Here is a 14,958-nt window from a genome sequence, read left to right as displayed (position 1 = left end):
TAATTAATATATATTTAAGCTATTAATTAATGGATAATAGTTCTTATTCGCATAACTCTCGGATGCGCTCTATATCATTTTCGACTTCTAAAGACATTTTTAAATAAAATTAACAACTTTTTAGACCCCCTTGGTAACTGAGATCGAAAGTTTTTAAAAATCTACTCTAATAGTGAACATAAAAATATATAATAATTGACAACATTTTGAGTGTGTCCAAATACTTGTTCACAAAATCTGGATTATCTCTAATTACAGGAGTTATTTTCATATTATTGTTTGACATCTCATCAAAGATGAAGAAGAATATGGAAGTCTGAAGGATTCGGACCTCACATACTAATATAAGAGTTTCTGCTTAGTAAAAAGCATCTTTATATCTCACCAATAGATGTCTCTAGTGAAGTTCTAGTGATTCAAGAACAGGGTTTCTAAATTGGTTCATATATACAGAACTTCCAAGAATTTGAGTAGTGTGTTTGTCAATAATGGGTAGAATTGGTGAATGTTACACGTGTGTAAAGTGATCACTTAAACCACCCTATGACGGTCGTCAGCCCCGTAAATGCCCAGACTTCCATATTCTTCTTCATCTTTGATGAGATGTCATACAATAATATGTAATAATTGTATAATGTATAATGATTTTCTTTGCTTTTTATGTCAAGTAACGAAGTTTATTCGGACTGCGAGTCCTTAATGTTTAAATGTTTTATTTTAAAATCTTTTACTTACGTTTGAATTTTCTTGGAACATATAAAAAGAGAAAAAATGTTTTAAAAGTAATTAGTCCGTTATGCATCATCACATTTAAAACACAATCGCCATTTGTTCAATTAGCCGTTGAAACAAAAATTAAAAGTATTAAATGAAGCTATAAAATGTCATAATTAAAACTTTTTAGCACATTCTTAATTCAGCTAGCAAGAAATATTTTTGTCAGAGTACAAATATTGAGTAAGTGATTTTTTTTTAATAAAAAATAAATTAAAAGTTGTTTCAAGTACTCGTATTACTAGACAAAATTAAAGAACTCATGAGAATAATTTAATTGAGCTGCAAAGAATATATTTTATGTAATATATTAATATGTAATCATATAAGATGTAATATTTTTCTTTTAGATTCGCCATGGCCAAATATTTTGTTGCTTGTATCGCCATTGCTATGGGTATTTTGATATATGTGGAAACTTCAGACGCTGCGACCACTTATGGAAATTCGGTAAGATATTTAATACACTAAAAAAAATCGTACCAAAAATATATTTACAATATTATTTAATAACGTTTTTATATTTTTTGTGGAAAAAACGTATCAATTTTTATCAAAGCGAGAAACAAAATATCAACAACAACAAAAACCAATAAGGTCGATTCAGGCAATTTTTTAGGTCTATTTTATAAAGTAGTAAATAAAAAATTTTAATTTAAAGAAAACCATCAAAATAATCGAGCGTCTGATACAAACAAGTATTTTTTTCTTATCCTTATCCGCATCCAATGCACGGGTTACTGCATCGTGTAAATGCAGTGTTATCTTGATCGTTAAATATACGAAGAAAATGTTATGACTTTGCACTTTAGGTACCAGTCCAGGGTAGAAATACATATATGTATGAGAATCATATTCAAGAGAAAATTCACTTAAATTAATTTAAACATTTAAAGTTACTTTAATTTTAGTGTTTTTTTCTTTCTAAATGGTCAATAAAGATATCATATTTTATTTCAAGGTGTCAACTGTGGGCCTAGTAAGAGAAAAAAGAGACCCCCAAAGCACTCTTCAAACCCAAATCGAAGATGTTTTCAGGACTCTTGGTGTAAGTTAACATGAAACTGGTTACATAGTACGATAATAACTTGAAATCTTTGGTAGGAAGCAAAACTAAGAACGACGCATACAACCAATGTGTAAATCAGTGTTTTTTAAACGTCGTCGAATCAAAATTTAAGATAAAATTGATCGATGTAACAGTGACGTAAATTACCTAAAAATAATTGTAAAATAATAAAGAGATAAATAAATTAGTGTTGGAAAATGAAAAAAATTGTTAAAAATAAGGTTATTAAATAAGTTGCAATAATTTAATAAATTAAAATGCAATGAAATGTAGTTGACTTATATCAGTGAAATTATTGTTTTCCTGACGATTTTTGACAGTATGTTCTATAAAGTGTGTTAATTTTTTTTATTTGAATTAAAATACAAACTCGGTATTATTTATTAATTCGGCATTAACTTGGTAGAATAAATTGATGATTTAAATAACAACAAAAATAATACACTTGTATAATACCACTTTTTAATAAAATGAAACGATTGATGTTTCACCTCTATTCGAGACACTTATAATATTCATATGTTATTTTATTTACAGCTTCTTTAAAAAAGCTTCTTTACATCTCACCAATAGATGTCTCTAGTGAAGTTCTAGTGATTCAAGAATAAGGTTTCTAAATTGGTTATATATATATATATATATATATATATATATATATATATATATATATATATATATATATATATATATATATATATATATATATATATATATACATATATATATATATATATATATATATATATATATATATATATATATATATATATATATATATATATATATATATATATATATATATATATATATATATATATATATAGAACTTCCAAGAATTTGAGTAGTGTGGTTGTCAATAATGGGTAGAATTGGTGAATGTTAGACGTGTGTAAAGTGATCACTTAAACCAGCCTATTACGGTCGTCAGCCCCGTAAATGCCCAGACTTCCATATTCTTCTTCATCTTTGATGAGATGTCAAAAAATAATTCATATGTTATCTATAGGGTAAATAGTAACAAAGTTTTTTTTTAATTACGTTTACAGCTGAACACAGTTCAAAACTTCGGAGTATGTGATTTTTATTTTATTTATAGCTACCAGAAGGAACTTTCGCATCGTTAAGGGCTGCCATTCCTCAACTTCTTCCTCTTCTAATGGGATAAAAAAGGACCACGGATAAGATTTTCAGACGCCCTCATATAAAGAAATAATAGTGAAATATTCTTAACAAAACCATAAAAATAATTACTGCTAATATCTTACCTATTCGTATAAAACTATTATTGTGAAATAAAGTTTGTTATTGTATTGTTTATATAAATTTATCGAAAATATATATATGGTGTTTTACTTTTGATCATAATTGAACCATTTCCTGTACCTACATGATTTCTATTATTACTAAATTTGCTGTAATCTTTTGAAAAGGTCCTATATAATGTAAATAAAGTGGATTTTTAAGAAAATATTTATATTCTTAATTATGAATGCTTTAAATGTAGAAAATATATTATATGTTGCTTTCAAGAGGATTGTTTTTTGTTGCTGTTAAAATACAAATTTTGAAAATCTCAAAAAATTGTGATTTAAGCAATTTTTCATCAGGTTTTTTAAATTCAAGTACATAAAGTTTAACTACAAAAATTTACAGATAATAAATATGCAGAAAATATACAGTTATATACAAACTACAAATCTTTCCCTAATTTTAAAATAAAAACACTAAATAAATCATCAGCTACCTTCGTAGTATAGTAGTTAGCACGTTTGTTTACCTTGCTGGAGGTTCCGGGTTCAAATACCAAGGGAGATTTAAATAAATGTAAGTTTCACCCTAGACAATCAGGAACTAGAAGCGCAGGACCTAATTGTCTGGTCTTTAGAAAATTAATGATCAAAATAATATTGCGTCAGTAGCATGCAGTGCCCTATACACCATTGGTCGCATAAAGATATATAAAAGTTAAATGAAGATAAATCAAGCATTATGAAACCTGGAAATTTGAATACTGTGTCTATTTATTTTTTGGACTATTTGTGAGAAATTTTCGTGAGAAATCAAGGGCCCTTAATAACGTTTATTTAAATATATTATACATCGCAAATCGCTTATTAATGCATTTGCTTCAGTAAAATTTAATGAGAAAACATCTGATTTTATTAATATCCAGGATTTTTTAAAGTTTTATCTTTTTTTCAGAATCCTCAGATACGTAACCATAGAATAAAGCGTTTCTTCTTTCGGAGTCAACTACAAACGCAGATTGAAGACATTTTTAGAACCCTTGGAGTATGTCATCATTATTTTTTTGAAATATGTTATATAAGCGCCCTTGAGGTAGTATTTTACGAAAATGGCGCTATCTTAATTTATAATTTTTATTTTTAACTATGATATAAATGATATTTAATCGTAATATAAAAACTATTGCGATATTAGCGTAGGAAATATATCATGAAAATATGTATAAATAACAAATATTTTTATTTTGAATTTTCACAGCTTCCAGAGGGATTATTCGATTCATTGCGAGCAAGCATACCTCAATTACTTCTTCTAGCAGTAGGATGATCATTTAAGAAAAATAAACTGTTATTTTAAAATGTCTTTACCATGAATAAAATATACTTAAAAATTACATTTTCATTTTATTTTTTATGACATAGTTCCTGCACTACTATTGTACATACATGTAAATATTAATATGGTGTAAACTGTTGTACGGAAGCGAAACGTGGGCTATCGGGCAAACAGAACGGAGGCGGCTGGAGACCTTTGATATGTGGTGTTACAAAAGGTTTTACTACGTAGGGAACAACGAGGTATTTAGCAGGACTGGGGACTCTAGATACTTTAAATTAATTAAATTAATACATTAACACGACAGCAAGACAAATAGATATACCATACGGCCATGTACCCAGGCCTGTACCAACCACATTCGCCTTTTAATTTTATTTTATTGTTCTTTTTTCACTCATTTTAGTGACATGCTCAAACTGTCTCAACATGGTTAAAGCATGTCACTAGAATCCACCATAGAATGGCACCACTGCTCAGTCTGTGGTGCCATTCTATGGTGGACAACAATGCAACACGTACTGAGATCAATAGATAGCAACACGTACTATGGTAGCAACACGTACTGAGATCTTGCCCAATGTTTGAGCGAAACAGGTGGATTCTCCAACTGGAGTGTGGAGTGTGGATAAAAATCATCAAAGATTTTAAGTTTATTCCAGTTATAATCACGTTACGAAATCCCTCAATAAGAAAACATATTGTTTTTTATGTACTTACCTCATTTTTTACACACGGGGTCACCTTTATCAATTAAACATCGTACAAATTACTGGAAGCGAAGTTTTACTTTAGAATTTCACAGTAAAACTAATTATATTAATCAAACTACGTATTTATTTAGGTAATTTACCTTTTGATTAACCAACCGAATATCAGCAATAATAAACAATTTAAGAGCGTATGCTTGCATATATTTTAAATAAAATAAATGATTGACCAAAATCTGATGCAAATATTCCATACAAAGTATTAGTTATGAAGAAGTGTACGAAATTGATATATCGAGTTTTTTTTAGCAGAAAGTTAAAGTTTTTAAATGGTTTTTGATGTTACATTGTGGCAATATTTGTAAACTTTGTAAAATAAAACTGACATTTTATTATTTTTATATATCCATATCTGAAGATCACAAGGTGCTTGTCAAAACCGGTTGGAAAAAACACCAAAAAAACGTGGTTAAAAACATGTTTGGGTTTTATTTAATAAAGAAAATTTATGTACAGTATAAATTTAAAAAAAAACATATTTTTACACTTATTATATAATATATTTTTCACCTATTTTGGAATTTATTCTAATGGACTCTTTCATCACAGAGTTAGAAACTCTGAAATAAGAAAAACCTGCGATGTTGAAGATGTTGTGTGATGGGGAAGAGAAAGAAGACGTTTCTGGAGAAATCATGTGGGAAGAGCGAGTTCGGATCGAGTGGTGAGGATAGCAGCGGGCAGCAGCATAAGCGGGATAAGACCCCCAGGAAGACCACTGGAGAGATAGCTGGTCTTCCAACTCCCAGGAGCGAACCGGAGAGTGACAGGACATAGCCTTAATAAAAGAAGAAGAAGAAGGACTCTTTCATCGGATGTTCAATAATGGGCAGAATGGTAAACGTTACACAACTTTAAAAAGTGTACACACTTAAGCCAGCTAATTGTTAAGTCTGTTATTAGTTGGTTGAAAGATATTGTTTGTTTATTGTGTACAAAAGCTTAAAACATAAACGTTTGTTGATGCCTGATATTGTTATGTATCTATGATTTCTTGAAATAAACGAGGTTGTAGTTTTTAGAGTAAAAAATCAAATATTTTGTTCATTTGTATTTTTTATGGTATTTGTGTTTGGAGACAAGTATTTAAGATGCATTTTTCAGTCATTTTAACTCATTCTCATATAAGATCTGCAGATTTGATTTAGACTAACGAATAAAAAGGGAGATTGATCATCTGTAAGTACAAAATATAATATAATGATTGAATATCTTCTAAATTAAAATGCAGTTATTAACATACTATGTGAAATAAAGGAAAAAATACAAACTGAAAATTAAGCAAATCAATATTATATCAATGGTCGTTTTATTCAATAAAATTATAAAGCGTCAATTTTTGTATGATTTTAATATTTAAAATTAAAAAGTAAGACTTCTTAAATTTAATAAAAAATCAAAAAATTACCTAACTGTATTTTACTGTATTTTTTGTAATTACTTAACTGTAATTTTTATCATAATTTTTCTCAAATAAGAAGGTAAGATAATAAAATTCTACTTTACTTTGTCTGATTATATATTATAATCATAAATGATTTAAATATTTAATTTCTAATAATGATCAAGAAATTATGTATTATAATCATAAATATCTCTGAAGAGAATAAGTCGAAAAAGGATGTTCTATAAATGAGGAGAGTGGTAAACCTTACACAATTGTATAAAGTGATTACATAAACCAGATAATGTCAGGTTGCATACTCTGTATATATCTAGCCTTCCATACTTTTCTTCATCTTTCAAAATGGAAAATTATGTAAAGATTAACCCTTTTTAAAAACCTATTTCAATATTTTATTTTGCTCTCCTTTCACTATACTAGCAAATATAACTTTTGCACAAAATCTGAACTAACAAAAATATTTACAATTAATATTTTTATTTATAATATGTATTTCATTTTTCTTACAGATCCAAGAAAAAATGTCCAAGAATGCGTTATTTTTCATGGCATTTGCCCTCATCTTCATTATTCTGGTTGAATCAGCTCCAGCATCAGATGATGATGATTCAAACGACTCTTATTCTGATGTATGTGTAATACATGCTTAATAAGGCTAACCGTTATAACCAATCAAGACTCCACTGTCGTAATTAAAAGATATTTTTGTCATAAAACCATCAAAATATACCTTTCTTAATTTTATCGATTATGCTTATCTCAGTCTTACATGCTTTCTTATACTACCATTCGAACTTCTATCATACATCGTTTTGCCGCACATTTAGTAATATTAAAATATTATATTTGTATGTATTTTATCGTTACATCAGTTTGTTAAGGTCTTCAATATTATGATGTCAAAGGACAAGTTACTTCATCAAAGCAAATACTCATAATGTACTTTATCTACTTACAACTTCATATTGATTAAATTATGTGTATTTTATAAGTTCAATATGCATATTTAAAAATTAAATTTACTTAACCGCTTTCAAGCATTTGAAATAATTGATCATGGCAAGTTTTACTCAGTCTTCTTAGCAGGAGTTGACTTCGTTTTTAACATTATTTTTCAGTATAATTTGTTTATTAATTTATAGTAGTGTGGTAGTCAAGTATGAGTAGAAAGAATAAATGGTGAATGTGATAACTTAACCAGCCAATGATATGTCATTAGCTTCGTTAATACCCATATTTTTCTTCGTCTGAGATGTAAAAAAATTCACAGAATTCACAGAAAATTCACAGAATTTCCACAATTTTTTTTCACACATGAATCATTAAAAGTAGGTAGTTTTACAACCATAACAAAATATTTTGGAAATTTTATGTATTTTCAGACTTCTGACCATGATTATGGAAGACACAAAAGGTCCCCTCAGAGCCAACTTCAAACCCAAATAGAGACCGTTTTTAGAACCCTTGGTGTAAGTTACAAATACTTTTTATTGTTACTACTGAATACTTCTATATTAACGAAAACTTATTTATTATTAATGAGAGAAAAACAAAAGCGTAGTTTTCTAATATGTTTAGTTTCGCAAAGTTCTTGGGTATAAAATATTCAAGTAGCTGACAAAAAGCACGCTGTCCGCCATAAGCAATGTTAAGTATTACGTATATTGCATTTTTTTGTATCACTCAATTTTGGGTGCTTTGCCTATAAAAAAAAAATTGCAACTTTTTAACAGATGGCGCTGCCATTGCGATAAATATATTTTTTTCAATCAAAGCAATCGGTAATTTTTTTTAGGAGATTTAAGATTTTGAACAGACAAAAATTACATTTTTATTCCTATGGATAGGTTAAATTATGTTTACATTTTTTTCAGCTTCCTGAAGGATTATTTACGTCATTACAAGCAGCCGTTCCTCAATTGATGACACTTGCGACTGGCAAATAAAATATCTTTTTATATTCAAAATAAACAATCGTCATTTTCTTTTTTTATTCAAAATACAAACGAAGCATTTTGTTATATGTCATTCTAATCGTAGTACACAACTCTTATTCAGAAATCCCGATAATATCTTACCTTGTAACGAAAAGTCCTTGTGAAATAAACTTTAACTCTCAACTCCTGTATCTCTCAGTATTTAAATTTTTCAGTTAAAACTACCCATTATCCAGTTGATAACCATCGCTCTGCAAGCCATGCGCTAAAAATAAATTTGATCCCAGCCTGGTTTCGTTACGCATATCGAAATGACTAACGACAATAAGTACTTATTTGGAATGGCTATTATTTAATATATTATTAGATTAAAACCAATATTTTTAGCTTTTCCACTTTATTTTTATTTGACCAGCGACCGGGTTTCGTCGTTACCGACATCATCAGACTGATCATCACCAGTCTGATGATGTCGGTAACGACGAAACCCGGTCGCCGGTCAAATAAAAATAAAGTGGAAAAGCTAAAAATATTGGTTTTAATCTAAAAATACATTAAAATGCAATTCCATCACGAAGTGTCAGTGGATAATATAAATCTATTAAAAAGTGACTATTATTTTTTTACTTTCTCTATTCGTTCAAGAAACGTCAATTTGCCAATTGATTGCGTTTTAAACATTAAAATTCAACAGACTACAAGAATACTTGTTTAAGCTTATTAATTTAAAAATGACAAATTTTGAAATCTACAGATGTTCTCATTACCAGGTGAATATACCAAACTTTCAGTTTTTATTTCTCGAGTTATGGACTCGTATTTTAACTTGAGCGATTTTTTCACTCAATTTTTTTATTTAATATTACCCTGGACTGGTATCATGTGTTAACGATCAAGAAAACACTGAGTTTATATGATGCAGTGCCCTATGCACCATCGGATGAGGATGAAGGTTTAACAAAAAGTATATCATTGATAAATTCACATAAAACTCCGCACACAAAGTAAATTCAACAGTAAAAATAAAGATGATTAAATATATTTATAGTGACTTTGAGCGCCTCAATGGACAATGGTTATTTGTAACATGCTTTTGAGGTCAATGTCACAATCTACCAGCATGCAACAAATCCCTCAAAACGCAGTAGCGTTACACGACAGTTACAGAGATCTTTCTCAACATATTTACTATAATTTCTACTATATAATAATGAGTTCAGAGATAAGGATGACAGTTAGCTCGAAGATCTTTACTGGAGAGTGGCGCCTAGAAAGTAGGTAAAAAAATCTTACACTTCATGTTAAATATAACTAACCATCATGCCGCTTCTCCGCAGGGGTAGGCAGATAAAATAGAACACTACAGTTACAACTACTATTTTCTCTGCCCACCCCTGCGGGACAGGCAACAATCATAGCTAACCATCTTTGCCTCTTTCACATTTATGCATCTTATCATACATATTCGCAGATTATTCCGACTCCCGACCTAATTGACAGCTTTCAAGTATTTGAAATATTTGATCATTCCAAGTTTTCATCGGTCTTCCTTGGCTTCTATCTCAGTCGTTTCATAAATTCGTTTTACTGTTTCTTTCTTCACCCATTCATTCACCATGTAAACCATCTCATCACACCAAGAAGCACGATGTCAGCCATGAATATTTAGTATTATGTTGCTGTTACGTTCAAGAGATGGCGCTGCCGTTGTGATTTAAACAAATATTTGTACCAGGTAAAAAGTACTGCCATAGTATAAAAACACAAGCGTATGAATAAATTTCAAAGCAATCTCTGTCTAACTTTAGGAGATTTAATATTTTGAACAAACGAACATTTTTTGTTTAATTCACATCAATATGTTATCTCAGGGCGTTGATTCATAACGAAATTTTGAAGAAAAAAGTATGTCTACAACTTTAAATTGAATTCTATTCAGTAAAAATCAAGTTAACATTTTTTAAATCAGTAAATTTAAATTCCTGACGATACAGCGTAAACACCAATTTTAAAATATAAGTCATAACAAATTGACGTCCACAAAGTAAGCTTTAGTTATCTTAACTACGAAAACTATTTAAGTTTAATGTTTACTAATTTTATTTTACAGAAAAAATGGCTCAGCTTCAGGCAGTGATCTTCTTGTTGACAATTGTCTTTAATCTGGTGACTTCTGCACCAAATTCACCAGCTACTGTAAGTATCATGCTGTCTTATACTTGATATAACTATTTACTTCAAACCAGTGCATATGTGTAGAAATTAATATGTTATATGTAATCTTGATAATAGTTTTTTGTTATCTTTAAAAAATATAAATTAGTACAGCAATAATGACTTACTCTTAGTAAATAATCAATTAAATTTAACCTAAGTTTGTTTTTGAAAATGTTCTAATTGTGATATTAACTTATCTTCTTTCTCTCTCTTTAAAATAATAAAAATAAAATGTTTTAAAATATCGTGGGTAGGTTTGTTTATTTTTGGCAAAGCACCCAATTTTGGGTGATACCTGACGTGGGTAGGTATACTGGCAAAAACTTTAGCCATAAAATCCCTGTTATTTAAAACTTTTTGACTGAATAAAATACCTGCTATTAAACTTAAAGTTGAATTAACTTTTAAAACCACATAAAAATGAAATTTTAAACTACTTAGTGTATTTTACCAGTTTAAAGAACGTTGAAAACTTTATTATACTGCAACATTAAGTCAAAATAGTATATTTTCGAGTTAACGTTTTTTTTCAGTAAACCCACGATATATAAATAGGAGATCGTAGCAATTTCTCTTAAGTTTACAGATGACCTCATAATGTCGTAATAATTACGTAGTTTTTAAAGTGATGTTACACAAAGTGAGCTATGAATATAAAAAAAATATACATCTAAATCTGAGATCCGTTGTTGATTTACGATTTGAACAACTTTTTCCATATGTTAATGACAAACAATCAAAAAACGAAAATAAATAAAAATCAAACTTTTTTGTAGACACTGTATTTAACTTTTATAAACCTTAATTTCTTTAACATGATCCTTTATTTACTGTACTTTAACATTAATTTACTGTAATTAAATCTTAATTTCCTTTCCAGAGTAAACCAGATTTCCAGGAAATCGTTAAAAATCTTTTGATAAAAATGTCTCAAACAACGACCACAAAGAGTCCTCTGGATGCCAGGAATTCTATCGTCCAGGACCCTAATCGATATCAAGATTCGAGGGGTTCCCAAGATCCGAGATATCCTCAGGACATAAGACAATCGCAGGACTTGAGAAACGCGCAAGATCGAAGATTTTTTCAAGAAACCAGAAATCCCCAGGATTATAGATACCCCCAGGATACGAGATACACGAATGTCCAACAAGATCCAAGACATTCCCAGGATTCTAGGTTTCCACAAGATCCGAGATACTCCCAAGATCCCAGATTTTCACAAGATTCGAGATACTCCCAGGATTCTAGATTTCCACAAGATCCGAGATATCCCCAGGAAATGAAAATTTCACAAAGTTCAAGGTATTCGCAAGATTCGAGATTTTCGCAGGATACGGGATATTCACAGGATTCAAGATATTCGCAAGATATGCGATATTCACAAGGAGGTAGACCCAGCCAAGATATACCACCAACGCAGGAAACAAAAGTCACACCACCAACTTCAACTCAACCTCCAGTTGGTTCTATTGCTGCAGAAGAACAAAGAAGAAGAGAGAATATTAGAAGAGGGTTGTCGGTAAGTAAATTGAATTGTTAAATATTAATTTAAAAGTATTCATTTTAAATTCATTCCCACACATTGCAAATGTATGGAAAGACGAGTAGGTCTTTAATTCAGACTTAGATAATGTTTACTAAATATTTGTATTTTTAATTTCACTTACATTTATTTCCCCATAAATTTCGATTAACTTTGCATTTTCTAAGATTTTTTTCAAATATTCCTACAATATTTTATTTTAAAATCTTAAAATATACTTTTTGATAGCATTTCCATCAAACCAAGGGAAAATATCTGAAAGCAATAAAAAAATATCTATTAAACTTTGAAATTTATTGATATCTGATATTGTTAAAATACTGAATGTACTCTTTTTTCAGATACCGATGGGAATCCTCAAATCACTCCGTCAGACTCTCACAACATAAAATCGCAAAGAAATACTCAAAGAATTCCGATAAACTAATATGGTCTTTGTAATAATCCAAATTCACCCATATACGTAGGTACATTACGATTTTATTAAAAATTCACTTACATATTTTAAAATTGTATTTTAGATCATGTATATTTATTTCATATATTTACGTAAATTTATTTCTTAAATAAGTTTTTTGTACATAAGTTTTTCAAATAAATTTTTGCATTTATTGACTTTTATTTTATTTACAATATGTCCAAATTTTTTATCACATATTCTGGGTTTTGCTATCCTTGCGTGTTATATATAAATACATATTGTATATACCATAAATATATATATATATATATATATATATATATATATATATATATATATATATATATATATATATATATATATATATATATATATATATATATATATATATATATATATATATATATATATATAAATATATATATATATATATATATATATATATATATAAATATATATATATATATATATATATATATATATATATATATATATATATATATATATATATATATATATATATATATATATATATATATATATATATATATATATATATATATATATATATATATATATATATATATATATATATATATATATATATATATATATATATCGTATTATTATTGATATCTTTATAAAAGTAAAGAAGAGCCTGATTTCCATATTCTTCCTCATATGTATAAATATCATATTGTTCTTCTACTTCAAAACGTAATTCTCTTTTTTTAATTAAATTTCTTCCTTTATTAATCAACATTTTTTTACAAAAAATACAAGATATTTTATTAAAAACTGTTTTCATCGCTTTTTAAAAAACATTAAAATCTATTTTAAGATATTGATTATCACCTACGTAACCTGTACATGCAAGATTAGACTGTAGTTTAAAGAATAAAGGCTACGTCAAACGAAAACCATTTGCAATAATAATGTTGATATTTATATACGTTTGGTAAAAATAGAATTGGCGCTTAGTTATCAGTGGATTGCCTATACAACTATTCTTGGCGTTTCAAGTTATGAATTTTTAACGACATCTATTGAATGTTCCGTAAACCACTATGATTTTATAATGTTTTTCTACAGGTAATGCAAAGTCATGTAGCGTTCTATTTCCTCTGCCTGCCGCTGTGGAAAGCGGCGTGATGGTTAGTTTGTTAATTTTGGGGAGTGAAATAAATTTTAGTCATTGAATATGTATTCAAAATACTTTATCATAATTTACAAGACGATTTGAATAAATTATTGGATTTAAATATTTGCATTTTTGAGTCAGTCTTTAATTATATATAAAAACACATCAACAATATTGATGTGTTTTTATATATTTTGTGAATTTAAATATTACTAACCTGTTTATTTTACAGTATAATAATAATTGAATCATCATTTTTATCAATAATAATTTATTGATGATATTAACCCGTAGAAAACAAACTATATACATACTTATATATTTTTTTTTTACAATTTAAACTTTTTTTTAGAATTAAAATTTGGATGGCCGATCTTTTATATCTCCCGTATTTATTTATTTATTTAAACTTCATGTACAGAAAATAAATAAGTACATTGGCGGGCTTATTGCTAAAAATCAATATCATCAAACCAACCAAAAACAGACTAATGATATTGGTCAAAACGTTTGATACCATATATGGCTGTTTGCAATCAGAGGGTAGAAAGTGCTTGAACATTAAAAAAAAAACAAAAATTACAAATTGATTATAATAAGAACTGAACTGAACTGAAAATGGTTATTCACAGATTTTTACAAGAACTGTACCGATTGTCTTCAAAGCTGTATTAATTATGAACAGAATGGTGAACAATCCCTAAGTGTACTTATTTAACGAATCAATTATTATCTGTATAACTATGCCAGAGTGTTGGAATATTCTGGAAGATTCTTTATTAATTTAATCTACTAAAAACCTATCAGCGGAAGCTAAACTGGCAGTGCACAATGGAGTCCTGGTTCCAACTCTAATGTATGGAAGTGAAACATGGAGTTGGCAAAAGAAGGATGAAAGTAGACTGAATGCAGTCGAAATGCGATCTCTCAGAAGAACGTGCGACAAAACGATGTATGATAGATGTACGAATAGTGAAATAAGGAAGGAATGCAAAGCTGAGATAAGCATTATCGATAAAATTAAGAAAGGTGTGTTGAGATGGTTTGGACATGTAGAACGAATGAGTGAGGAAAGAACGGTAAAACAAATTTATG

General features: G+C 28.4%; 2 long non-coding RNA genes across 2 annotated transcripts; both read left to right on the top strand.

Annotated features, from left to right (window-relative positions):
* Nucleotides 1-913: 913 nt before the first annotated feature.
* On the top strand, nucleotides 914-3,181 carry LOC148306705 (uncharacterized). The gene is made up of 4 exons (XR_015837964.1): nucleotides 914-957; nucleotides 1,125-1,224; nucleotides 1,736-1,822; nucleotides 2,940-3,181. It is a non-coding gene; the product is annotated as an uncharacterized LOC148306705 (long non-coding RNA).
* Nucleotides 3,182-12,045: 8,864 nt separating this feature from the next.
* Nucleotides 12,046-12,718, top strand: LOC148306704 (uncharacterized). Its single transcript, XR_015837963.1, has 2 exons — nucleotides 12,046-12,277; nucleotides 12,643-12,718. It is a non-coding gene; the product is annotated as an uncharacterized LOC148306704 (long non-coding RNA).
* Nucleotides 12,719-14,958: the final 2,240 nt, after the last annotated feature.

The sequence above is a fragment of the Brachycentrus maculatus genome, unplaced genomic scaffold, assembly GCF_059751285.1.
Source record: "Brachycentrus maculatus isolate JH-2025_06_01 unplaced genomic scaffold, ASM5975128v1 h1tg000229l, whole genome shotgun sequence".
NCBI lineage: Eukaryota > Metazoa > Arthropoda > Insecta > Trichoptera > Brachycentridae > Brachycentrus > Brachycentrus maculatus.
This window is presented reverse-complemented; position numbering and strand designations above follow the sequence as displayed.